The following is a 12,868-nucleotide window of genomic DNA, read 5'->3' on the forward strand; positions in this document are numbered from 1 at the left end:
AAAGCAAAAGGTGGCTACTTTGAAGAACCTAGAATATAAGACATATTTTCAGTTGTTTCACACTTTTTTGTTAAGTATATAATTCCACATGTGTTAATTCATAGTTTTGATGCCTTCAGTGTAATGTACAATTTTCATAGTCATGAAAATACAGAAAAATCTTTAAATGAATAGGTGTGTCCAAACTTTTGGTCTCTACTGTATCTCTCTGATTTAAGTGCATACAAATTAAAAGTTTGAAAATTGCTAAATTTTTTTCAAATTTCTGTTTTTTTCACAAATAAACACAAGTCATATCGAAGAAGAGTTACCACTATTATGAAGTACAATATGTCACGAAAAAACAGTCTCAGAATCAGTGGGATCCGTTGAAGCGTTCCAGAGTTATTACCGCATAAGTGACAGAGGTCAGAATTGTAAAATTTGGCTCGGTCATTAAGAACATAATTGGCTCCGCCCTTAAGGGGTTAAAAATGTTGCGCCAATTGGCTTTAACAGGCTGTTTCTTTACTCCACATCGTTGACTGCAGGGCTGAGAGTAACTAAGACTCTGTCAGTGAGCTCCTTCTGGTAAGGCGTTTGTAACTTTGTCAGAAGGCTTTTACAGAGCTCCTATCCGCTGATTTATGAACACTAACCACATCAATGAAGAGCTGAACTTTCAAGTGATCATAAGTCAACTGAGAGGACCTTAGTAAAAGATAAAAAAATGTTTCAAACTCCCTGTCAGAACGAGCTCGCTGACAGATTCTCAGTTCTTCAGTAATAGATAGTACAACACATAGGCTATGTAAGGCAAATAGTTAATAATAATCTTTATTTTTTATATAGCGCTAACATATTCTGCAGTGCTTTACATACATTATCGTAGCTGTCCCCATCGGGGCTCACAATCTAGATTCCCTATCAGGATGTCTTTGGAGTGTGGGAGGAAACCGGAGAACCCGGAGGAAACTCACACAAACACTGGGAGAACATACAAACTCCTTGCAGATGTTGTCCTTGGTGGGATTTGAACCCACGATCGCAGCGCTGCAAGGGTGCAGTGCTAACCACTGAGCCACCGTGAAATAGTTCAAAATTTTTAATGAAACACAATTGTAATAATTATTTTTAGTCCAAAATATATGCAATAATTCACTGATAGGTTGCAGGGCTTACATGACATAATGTCACATGAGTGCCAGGAGACACTATGTAGGCATCGCTGGAAAAAGAACCAGTCTGAGAAGTAAGTATATGCAGTTTCTGACTTACATAGGGCCTTGTTATATTTAAGGTGGGTTGTCTATGTAGTGGACATCCCCTTTAACTTTAGCCCTAGCCTTAAACTTTGTTAGGGTTTTCTTTTTTACAGAGGGCACTTTTCTAAATATGGGACAGCTCTCCCAGCAGGACCCTGTTCTCCAAGTGGGTGGAAAAGCAGAAAGCTGTGGGAGAGCACATGACTCACTCTTGCTCAGGATCTGCCTATGAAGAGCGCAGGAGTTGAGATGGGTATGTCATCGGCCTCTACACTCTGCATAGGCAGTGACTACGCCCACTTCATTATACTGAGAGCTTTATGATCTCAGTCGCTGCCTATGCAGAGTGCAGCAGCCATTGACAAACCCATTTCCACTGTTGTGCTCTGCATAGAAACAAAATCTCAGAAGGAAGAAAACAGGCACCATATATCCATGGGGTTTCACATATATACTCGACAAAATAAGATTGCCAGGTCTTGGGGATCACAAGGATTAGACCATGGATATGAATGAAGAGAAGAAAAGGTAGCACTCACCGTCTCTTTAAAAACTTTTCGAATTTATTTGAGACATCACAATAAAAAAAACTGGTTGCAGTAGTGAATGTAACACGCCAGTCTCAATAAAATTAGAAAAGTTTTTAAAGGGATGGTGAGCACCATCTTTTCTTCTCTTCATTTATATCCTTTGCATAGAAACGTGTGGCAGAGACTAAATTGGCAAATACTAGCCACCATATGGACACTGCGCCCGTCGGATCATTTTGCACAGAATGTGACGCCTTTGTAACCTCCCCCAGACTATGCCACTGTGCCTATGAGGCTTTGAAATTTGGGTCAGGACCCCGGCCAGTCCAGACATTGTGACTGGGTTTAGGGGTCTCTGAAATCAGGAAATGCCTTTAAAGTAAATCCTTTTTGTGCTTATAAATATTAACATTATTCAGTGCCATTTCTGGGGGTCCATAAAAATGGCTGGCTAGAAAATTTTGTAGGTAGCCTTATCAGGGGCTGCAGGGACATTGTGTAATTGAGGATACTCCCCAGTGGCGTAACTTGAAGCTTGTGGGCCCCAATGCAAAAGCTCCAATGGGGCTCCAAATTATTGCAAGCCTTTAACAGCTACGGTCTTTTTATATAGGAAAAAGGGACTTGTGGGGCCCCCTAGGCTCCAGGGCCCGATGCGATTGCAACCCGTGCACCTATTGTAGTTACACCCCTGGATAGTCCTATGAAATTTGGAAATGTTCTGTGCTTGCTGACAGGTAAATAGGCTGAGAAGAAGGTTCTTGAAAGGCCTAAAAAAGCAACGTATAGTTGTATTTCTCGTGAACAAACTTTTTGTCTTTTTCCTCAGTACGTGTCTTATGACAAAGATCACATGTACATTATATAACAGAAATCAATGATTTCCTTCACTGGCATATCGAAACATTCTGCGAGTTTCAAGAGAAAAGTGTATTTGGGTTTTCAGTTCACTTGTGGTGTTCCCCTTTCACTGAATCACATTTCTTCTCCTTTTTCAGTCACATTATAAGACGTTGCGATGCACTTCTGCATTGTTACTTCATGAGGACATTACTAAGAGAAATATTGGACATCGAATAATACAACTTATGTGTAAGAACCTATAGATAGTACTAAGGGCTTTGTACAATAAATACACAACATCTATCATTCCTTAGAGAGCTGTGTTATAACTGTACTATGAACACATACACTCCAGAATTATGGAGCAAAATGCCCCCATATAACTGGGGTGCATCAACTTTAGTAGGCCTCATTTATCAAAACTCTCTAATCACTGACTGTAGTTGTTGCCCATAGCAACCAATCACAGCTCAGCTTTCATTTTCCCAGAGTAGTTTAGAAAATGAAAGCTGAACTGTGATTGGTTGCTATAGACAACAAAGACAATCTTAGTGTTAGAGGCCGAATTTGGGAAGTTATTCTTTGTTTTCATACATTATTTTTCCACATTTTGAGAGAAATTCTGATGAGTCTGATTTTCTTGTGGCTGCATTTCCATTATTTGCGCATTCTTTTAAATGTCACACGTTTGCTAAATTTGGCACATTTTTAGATGTAACACTTCTATCTAGAACTGATTTTCCACTTTTTACGCCACATCTCCACTGGAGTGATTTTGCAACATTTTGTGCGATGCCTTAGAAAAGTCGCAAGTCATACATATACAGTCTTGGCCAAACGTGTTGGCGCCCTTGGAATTGTCCCAGAAAATGAAGTATTTCACCCATAAAATTATTGCAATTGCACATTTTGTTATACACAAGTTTATTTCCTTTGTGTGTGTATACAGTCATGGCCAAAAGTTTTGAGAATGACACCAAAATTCTATTTTCACATGATCTGCTGGCCTCTGGTTTTTATTAGTGTTTGTCTGATGTTTATATCACATACAGAAATATAATTGCAATCATATTATGAGTACCAATAGGTTATATTGACAGTTAGAATGAGTTAATGCAGCAAGTCAATATTTGCAGTGTTGCCCCTTCTTCTTCAAGACCTCTGTAATTCTCCCTGGCATGCTCTCAATCAACTTTTGGACCAAATCCTGACTGATAGCAGTCCATTCTTGCATAATCAATGCTTGCATTTTGCCAGAATTTGTTGGTTTTTGTTTGTCCACCCGTCTCTTGATGATTGACCACAAGTTCTCAATGGGATTAAGATCTGGGGAGTTTCCAGGCCATGGACCCAAAATCTCTATGTTTTGTTCCATGAGACATTTAGCTATCACCTTTGCTTTATGGCAAGGTGCTCCATCATGCTGGAAAAGGCATTGTTGGGCGCCAAACTGCTCTTGGACGGTTGGGAGAAGTTGCTCTTGGAGGACATTCTGGTACCATTCTTTATTCATGGCTGTGTTTTTAGGCAAGACTGTGAGTGAGCCGATTCCCTTGGCTGAGAAGCAACCCCCCACATGAATGGTTTCAGGATGCTTTACAGTTGGCATGAAACAAAACTGGTGGTAGCGCTCACCTCTTCTTCTCCGAATAAGCTGTTTTCCAGATGTCCTAAACAATCGAAAAGGGGATTCATCAGATAAAATGACTTTGCCCCAGTCCTCAGCAGTCCACTCCCTGTACCTTTTGCAGAATATCAGTCGGTCCCTGATGTTTTTTCTGGAGAGAAGTGGCTTCTTTGCTGCCCTCCTTGAAACCAGCCCTTGCTCAAAGAGTCTCCGCCTCACAGTGCGTGCAGAAGCACTCACACCAGCCTGCTGCCATTCCTGAGCAAGCTCGGCACTGCTGGTAGTCCGATCCCGCAGCTGAAACAGTTTTAAGATACGGTCCTGGCGCTTGCTGGTCTTTCTTGGGTGCCCTGGAGCCTTTTTGACAACAATGGAAGCTCTCTCCTTGAAGTTCTTGATGATGCGATAGATTGTTGACTGAGGTGCAATCTTCGTAGCTGCGATACTCTTCCCTGTTAGGCCATTTTTGTGCAGTGCAATGATGGCTGCACATGTTTCTTTAGAGATAACCATGGTTAACTGAAGTGAAACAATGATACCAAAAACCAGCCTCCTTTTAAAGTGTCCAGTGATGTCATTCTTACTTAATCATGACTGATTGATCGCCAGCCCTGTCCTCATCAACACCCACACCTGTGTTAATGGATCAATCACTAAAACGATGTTAGCTGCTCCTTTTAAGGCAGGACTGCAATGATGTTGAAATGTGTTTTGGGGGTTAAAGTTCATTTTCTTGGCAAATATTGACTTTGCAAGTACAGTAATTGCTGTTAAGCTGATCACTCTTTGACATTCAGGAGTATATGCAAATTGCCATTACAAAAAATGAAGCAATAAACTTTGGAAAAATTACTATTTGTCTCATTCTCAATACTTTTGGCCATGACTGTACACAAAAAAACAAGCAAAAAAAAGGCAAATTGACCCATTACCTAGGACGCAAACCCAGGTTTCTGACACTGGGCACTACATTGCGACCCAAAATCCTTTGCTAATCTTCAGATTCCATGATGCGTTGTACACAGTCAAGGCACCCAGTGCCAGAGGCAGCAAAACATCTTTGAACCTCCACCATATTTGACTGTAGGTACTGTGCTCTTTACTTTGTAGGCCTCATTCCGTTTTCAGTAAACAGAATGATGTGCTTTACCAAAAAACTCTATCTTGGTCTCATCTGTCCACAAGACGCTTTCCCAGAAGGATTTTTGCTTACTCACATACATTTTTGCAAACTGCTAACAAGCTTTTTTATGTCTCTGTTTCAGCAGTGGGGTCCTCCTGGGTCTCCTGCCATAGCATTTCACTCTGAGCCGGCAGGATAGCTCGAATTTCTTTGGAACTTGGGGCTGCTTATTTACCATCTGGACTATCCTGCGTTGCAACCTTTCGTCAATTTTTCTCTGCCGTCCACGTCCAGGGAGATTAGCTACAGTGCCCTGGGTTATAAACTCCTTGGTTATGTTGCACATTGTGGACAGAGGAGATGGACTTGTAACATTGAAATTGTTGATATTTTTCATCAATTTTGGTTCTCAAGTCCTCAGACAGTTCTCTTCTCCTTTTTTCTCTTCTCTGTGCTTGGTGTAGCACACACAGACTCACAATGCAAAGATTGAGTCAACTTAAGTTCTCCCCTTTTTATCTGGTTTCAGGTGTGATTTTCATATTGCCCACACCTGTTACTTGCCACAGGTGAGTTTGAACGAGCATCACATGCTTGAAACAAAGTTGTTTAACCACAATTTTGGAAAGGTGCCAATAATTTAGTCCCACCCATTTTTGAGGTTTTGTGTGAAATTATGTCCAATTTGCCTTTTTTTCTGTTTTTTTGTGCTGGAAACAAAGGAAATAAACATGTGTATAACAAAACGTGTAATTGCAATAATTTTCTGGGAGAAATACTTTATTTTCTGGAACAATTTCAAAGGTGCCAACACTTTTGGCCATGGTTGTAGGTTAATATAGGGACCCGCCTCTTTTGATGAACTCAAAATAAAAATGATGGACTCATAAATGTGTCTAAAAGCTAAAAATAACACAAAAGTTCTGGAGCAAAACATAACCTCCAATAATATATATGGTGCATGGCATAAATTCCAGTTTTTGACACATTTCTTGATCATTTATTACTTATAATTTGCCATGCAAATGGCCGAACAGGCTTAAAGAGAACTTGTCGCCAGGTCAAAAGTGGCCAGTTTTTGCTTTTATTTTATTCCCGCTTCTCTCCTGATTACTCCGTCTTTAGATATGGGCCTTTTTATTTAGTACAAGTTTTTGTGATCTTTACAAGGGGGCTTGGCTCACAGATCCTCTAGGGGCGTCTTAAGGCTGCTCTACATTAATACACTATGAGCCATGCCCTCTTAGAAAAGACTATAAAAATGAGTGCAAAATAAAAAGGCCCATGGCTCTGGAACTGTATGTTGTATTGAAAAAAAAAAAATAAGAACGAAGAAAGTGAATATTTAGGGGAGCAATGGGAATATAAAATAAGTGCAAAAAATTGTGATTTTTGACTTGGTGACAATTGATTTTTGACTTGGTGACCTCATTGGAGGGCCTAGCATCCGGACCCCATAGATTACACCTTCAGAAATATCATTGTCAGTCCTTTCTTAGCCTTCACGGTATCTCTAGTCCATTTTGACGTGTTCGAGAGTCACATCTTAAAGGGAACCTGTCACCTGATTCATGCTGCCCAGACCGCAGGCAGCATGAGAGATCATGCAGCCCGGTGTATTTTTCTCTAAAATGCTCTGACTCGCCATGTACACACATAGAAGAGAGCTGTCAATCACCTGGATTGGTGTGGGGAAAAGCCGGCCAGATCTTCAAACTATATTTTCTATAAAACGCCAGTGCGTTTCAGAAAAATATATATCTGGTTGCAGTTGTGCAGCCAGGCTCTGAGTCATGCTGCCTGCGGATTGGGATCATGAATTAAGTGACAGGTTCCCTTTAAGGCGAGACATAATAATACAACATGGCTAAGTATTTCAGTATTTGACCCATTTTTGTTACTTATGCTAAAGCTAACAATAACTGAAGTACCCCGTTATTGCTCAGATGTCTGCATCCCACAGGGCCCTAAGTGCCACCAAGGTAGCTGTAGTAATTATGACGCTAATCACTTTTTGCTGGGGGTCTCTAATTCGGCCAAGTAAATGGGCAGCACATAGAGAAAAAATTAATTTGACGGGCCGTATTCTTTGCAGGATGAGATGACGTTTTCAGTGATACCATTTTTTTTTCTACGCAACTTTTTGATTCTTTTTTTTTTAACATTTTTGCCAATTTTTTTTTTTTTTAACGGTGCTTATTGTATGGGTTATGATATAGTCTTATAGCTTGGGTTATTCCAGATGTGGCAACAGAAAACATACTTTTAATTTTTATTTTAACATAAAACAGCATTTTTCATGTCAAAATATTTTTTTGCTATTTTTTCATACTTTATTAGGACATTTTTAATTTTTACAATTTTCTTTTCCTTTTTTGTGTCTCCTAATTAGCCCTATACAGTAATACTGTCTTAGAATTGGTCCCATACAGTAATTCTAGCTCCCGTTCTGTAATAATGTCCCCCATCCTGTAATAATCCCAATAATAACATCCCTCATCTTGTAATAACATCCCCCTTCCAACAATAACATCCCTGGTCTTGTAATAATGTCCCTAGTCTTCTAATAATATCCTCCACTCTATAATAATATCTCCCTTACTGCCACTCTTCACATACACATTAAAAAAAAAAGATTATTCTCACCTGGCTCCTACGGCAAACAGTGTCCTCTTCCTCCCCCATCGTTGCTCAAGATGTGTTTACTGAAATGCTTAGTGAATGGTTAATGGGATGGTCCGAAACCAAAAGGTGATTTTCATTCCAAGGTCTATTTAATTTAATATTCCAATCACTTTCGTAATATACTTCTAATAAAAATTCCCTACAATTCCCTCACTACTCTATTTTTTTTTTCTTACTTCTGATGACATTTAGTTTGAGAACACCCTGAAATGGTACGTCATCAGTAATGTCTGTTTCGGGGGCTGGTCTATGTTCTCCTTGCTTTGCGCATTCTCTCCTTTTTAATGTCCACTGACAGTGCGCTCTTTTGCATGCTTATCACTTCTTTTTAGAACCAGTGAGGGAGCGCACTGTCACTTCACATTCAAAAGGAATATAGCAGTGCAAGCAGCAAGCACACACTGAGCATTGGAATTGACAACCAGTGCATGCTCTGTAGCTAGCCCCTAAAACGGACGGCACTGATGACGCTTAGTTTCAGGGTGGAGAAAGCAGCTGCAGCAATGACTGAATCCTCAACCCAGGATTAGATGTTAGAGAGGAAACGGTAGGGAATTGTTAATTGAAGTTTATTAGAAAAGTGATTGGATTATTGAATTAAATAGATATTTAGTATGAAAATCGCCTTTGATTTTGAACCACCCCTTTAATGGTGTTTGCAACTCCTTGAAAAATAAGAACAGCAGCCCATGCTCTAAAGTACGCACCTCTTCAGTTCCCTGTTGATCCAGCGCAGACGCTATAGTGGTCCTCCAGAGCCAATTCATGGCCACATAGGTCAAATGGCATGCTACAGGTATCATCGGTCAGCCATGATGCCAGTACATTGTAAGCTTGGCATGCGATTGCTGAGGCCATCAATTAGTTGGCTGCAAACACTGACTGGCAGGGAGCACTACTAGAGTGTTTGCGCTTGATTGGCGGGGAGGTGAGCATTGTTTTTTCTCTTATTTTAGAACACTGAGAACTAAAAACCCAAAATGTGTTTTCCAGGATATAAAAAAATGAAAGTAAGACAATATCGGCTAAAATTGGTAATTTTCCTGCCAATCACATCAGTGAGATTGACACTGCTTTTCTAGTTATTGCTGCCACTGTATAACTGTATACCTGTGAAGTCACATCTCCTAACTTTTAGCAGGACTTGGGCCCCGATTCATCATTGCCTTTGCGCCTGTTTTTTGTCTAATTTTGTGTATTTTGAGCCTTTTTTTGTTTGCACCCATGCCATTATTCTAATCTAATTCAGATGTTTTGATCTGATTCATCAATTACGACTTTTTAAAAAGTTGCAAAATTTGGCACAACTCTTCCGGTTGGCACAATTTTTATGGCATTTTGTAAAACGTGCAATTTTTGGCGCCAAAAAGTGATACTTAACAGATTTTGACTATAATGGGGTCTACTATGTTTCTCCATGATGTCTTTTTCTCCATTTCTGAGGAATTCTGTGAAAACCGCAGTCAGACCGAGAAATGCATCTATTATACAGAAAAAGGAATATGCCTATAAGTCCAGGTCCAAAAAAGCATATGAAAAATCATGCAAAAAATTCAAGATGATTTTTATTCGTATTTATAAATAATAAATTTAAGGCTGGGGTCGGACAGTCATACTAAAACTCAGGCCACTCACATTTGCAAATTGCAGATATGACTGGCTCGGTGTGCTTATAAGCATAGCAGGCGAGCTCAGAAGCTGTCTGGTATTAAGATGCACTGGTTTGGTCCGTAATGGGTCCTTATGCGGTCTGTGGTTGCGCACCGTACAGTACACGTCTGTATAGTACGCCCGTCTGAAAGAGCCCTAATGAGCATGAGAACATTTGGACATTTTTTTTCTGCATAAAAGAAATACCAAGCACTGATCATAAAAAAGGACACACGGACCAAAGATGAATAAAAGTGAAATCCAGGATACTGATGAAAAATGGCCAGTTTTTTTTTACACACGGTCTGGTGCCTGGCTGTAGTGCAGTGTGCCCCCTGTCCAGTCCAGTACCTAGCTGTAGTGCATTGTGCCCCCTATATGGCCTGATGCCTGGCTGTAGTGTAGTGTGCCCCCTGTACAGTCCACTGCCCGGCTATAGTGCACTGTGCCCCCTATTCCATGTCTCTAGTGCAGTGTACTCTTTGCCTGGTCCAGAGCCAGGTTGTCATGCAGTGTGCCTTTTATACGTCCCAGTGCCACCTGTACAGCCCAGTGTTGGTTCTAATGCTGTGCCCCTTGTATGGCCCGGTGCCAGCTCTATTCCTGTGCCCCCTGTACTGTCCAGTGCCAGCTGTAGAGCAGTGTGCCCCCTATATGGCCCAACGCCGACTATAGTGCAGTGTGTCCCAGGTCTGGTTCAGTGTCCGGCTGTAGTGCAGTGTGCCCCTTGTCTGGTTCAGTGTCCGGCTGTAGTGCAGTGTGTCCCCTGTCTGGTTCAGTGTCCGGCTGTATCGCAGTGTGCCCTCATTTCTGGACCAGTGCCCAACTGTGGTTCAGTGTGCCCCCTGTCTGGTTCAGTGCCTGGCTGTACTGCAGTGTGCCCCCTCTAAGGTCCGCAGCCTGCCTATACTGTAGTCTTCCCAGGCTGTAGTGCACTGTGCTCCCATTCTGGTCCAGTTAATGTCTCTAGTGGTCCAGAGCCCGGCTGTTGTGAATTGTGCTGCCTGTCAGGTCCAGTCCCCAGCTGTAGTGTATTGTGCCTCCTTTACATCCCAGCTCTATTGCTGTGCCCATTGTACAGCATGCTGCTGGCTCTATTCCTGTGCCCCCCCCTCCCCCCGTACGGTCAGGCTCTATTGCTGTGCCCATTGTACAGCCCGATTCTGGCTCTATTCCTGTGCCCACTGTACGGTTCGTTGCTGGCTGTAGTGCAATGCCCGGTGCCGGCTCTCTTGCAGTGCCCCCTGTACAGCCCGGTGCCGACTCCCTTGTTGTGCCCCCTGTACTGTCTGTTGCCGGCTCATTTGTTGTGCCCCCTGTACTGTCTGGTGTTGGCTCTTTTGCTGTGTCCCCCAGTACAGTCCGGTGCCGGCATCCCTTGTTGTGCTGCCCATACTGCCCGATGCCAGCTCTCATGCTGTGCCCCACATACAGTCCGGTGCCGGCTCTCTTGTTGTGCCCCCCACTACTGTCTGGCTCTCTTGTTGTGCTCCCCAGTACTGTCCGGTGCCAGCTCTCTTGTGCCCCCTGCATAGTCCGATGCCGGCTCTCTTGCTGTCCCCCCATACAGCCCGGTGCCGACTCCCTTGTTGTGCCCCCCATACTGCCAGATGCCGGCTCTCATGCTGTGCTCCCCAATACAGGCCGGTGCCTGCTCCCTTGTTGTGCCTCCTGTACAGTCCGGTGCCGGCTCCCTTGTTGTGCCCCCCATACATTCTGGTGTTGGCTCTTTTGCTGTGCCCCCCGTACGATCCGGTGCCTGCTCCCTTGTTGTGCCCCCCATACTTCCCGATGCCGGCTCTCATGCTGTGCCCCCTATACCGTCCGGTGCCGGCTCCCTTGTTGTGCCCCCCATACATTCCGGTGTTGGCTCTTTTCCTGTGCCTCCCGTACAATCCGGTGCCTGCTCCCTTGTTGTGCCCCCCATACTGCCCGATTCCGGCTCTCATGCTGTGCCCCCTATACAGTCTGGTGCCAGCTTCCTTGTTATACCCCCCAGTACAGTCCGGTGCCGGCTCCCTTGTTGTGTCCCCAGTACAGCCCGGTGCCGGCTCCCTTGCAGTGCCCCTCAGTACAGTCCGGTGCCGGCTCTCTTGCAGTGCCCCTCAGTACAGCCCGGTGCCGGCTCTCTTGCAGTGCCCTCTGTACAGCCCGGTGCCGGCTCCCTTGTTGTGCCGCTCTGTACAGCCCGGTGTCGGCTCCCTTGCATTGCCCCTCAGTACAGCCCGGTGCCAGCTCCCTTGCAGTGCCCCTCAGTACAGCCCGGTGCCAGCTCCCTTGCAGTGCCCCTCAGTACAGTCCGGTGCCGGCTCCCTTGCAGTGCCCCCCAGTACAGCCCGGTGCCGGCTCCCTTGCAGTGCCCCTCAGTACAGTCCGGTGCCGGCTCTCTTGCAGTGCCCCTCAGTACAGTCCGGTGCCGGCTCCCTTGTTGTGCCCCTCAGTACAGTCCGGTACCGGCTCCCTTGTTGTGCCCCTCAGTACAGTCCGGTGCCGGCTCTCTTGCAGTGCCCCTCAGTACAGTCCGGTGCCGGCTCCCTTGTTGTGCCCCCCAGTACAGCCCGGTGCCGGCTCCCTTGCAGTGCCCCTCAGTACAGCCGGGGGCCGGCTCCCTTGCAGTGCCCCCCAGTACAGCCCTGTGCCGGCTCCTTTGCTGTGCCCCCTGTACGGCCCGGTGCCGGCTCCCTTGCAGTGCCCCTCAGTACAGCCCGATGCCGGCTCTCTTGCAGTGCGCCCCAGTACAGTCCGATGCCGGCTCCCTTGTTGTGCCCCCCAGTACAGCCCGGTGCCAGCTCCCTTGCAGTGCCCCTCAGTACAGCCCGGTGCCGGCTCCCTTGCAGTGCCCCTCAGTACAGTCCGGTGCCGGCTCCCTTGTTGTGCCCCCCAGTACAGCCCGGTGCCGGCTCCCTTGCAGTGCCCCTCAGTACAGTCCAGTGCCAGTGCCGGCTCTCTTACAGTGCCCCTCAGTACAGTCCGGTGCCGGCTCCCTTGTTGTGCCCCTCAGTACAGTCCGGTGCCGGCTCTCTTGCAGTGCCCCTCAGTACAGTCCGGTGCCGGCTCCCTTGTTGTGCCCCCCCAGTGCAGCCCGGTGCCGGCTCCCTTGCAGTGCCCCTCAGTACAGCCGGGGGCCGGCTCCCTTGCAGTGCCCCTCAGTACAGCCCGGTGCCGG

This window comes from Phyllobates terribilis, unplaced genomic scaffold, assembly GCF_046119375.1.
Source record: "Phyllobates terribilis strain yellow unplaced genomic scaffold, ASM4611937v1 Scaffold_9__5_contigs__length_417890890, whole genome shotgun sequence".
In the NCBI taxonomy this organism is placed as follows: domain Eukaryota; kingdom Metazoa; phylum Chordata; class Amphibia; order Anura; family Dendrobatidae; genus Phyllobates; species Phyllobates terribilis.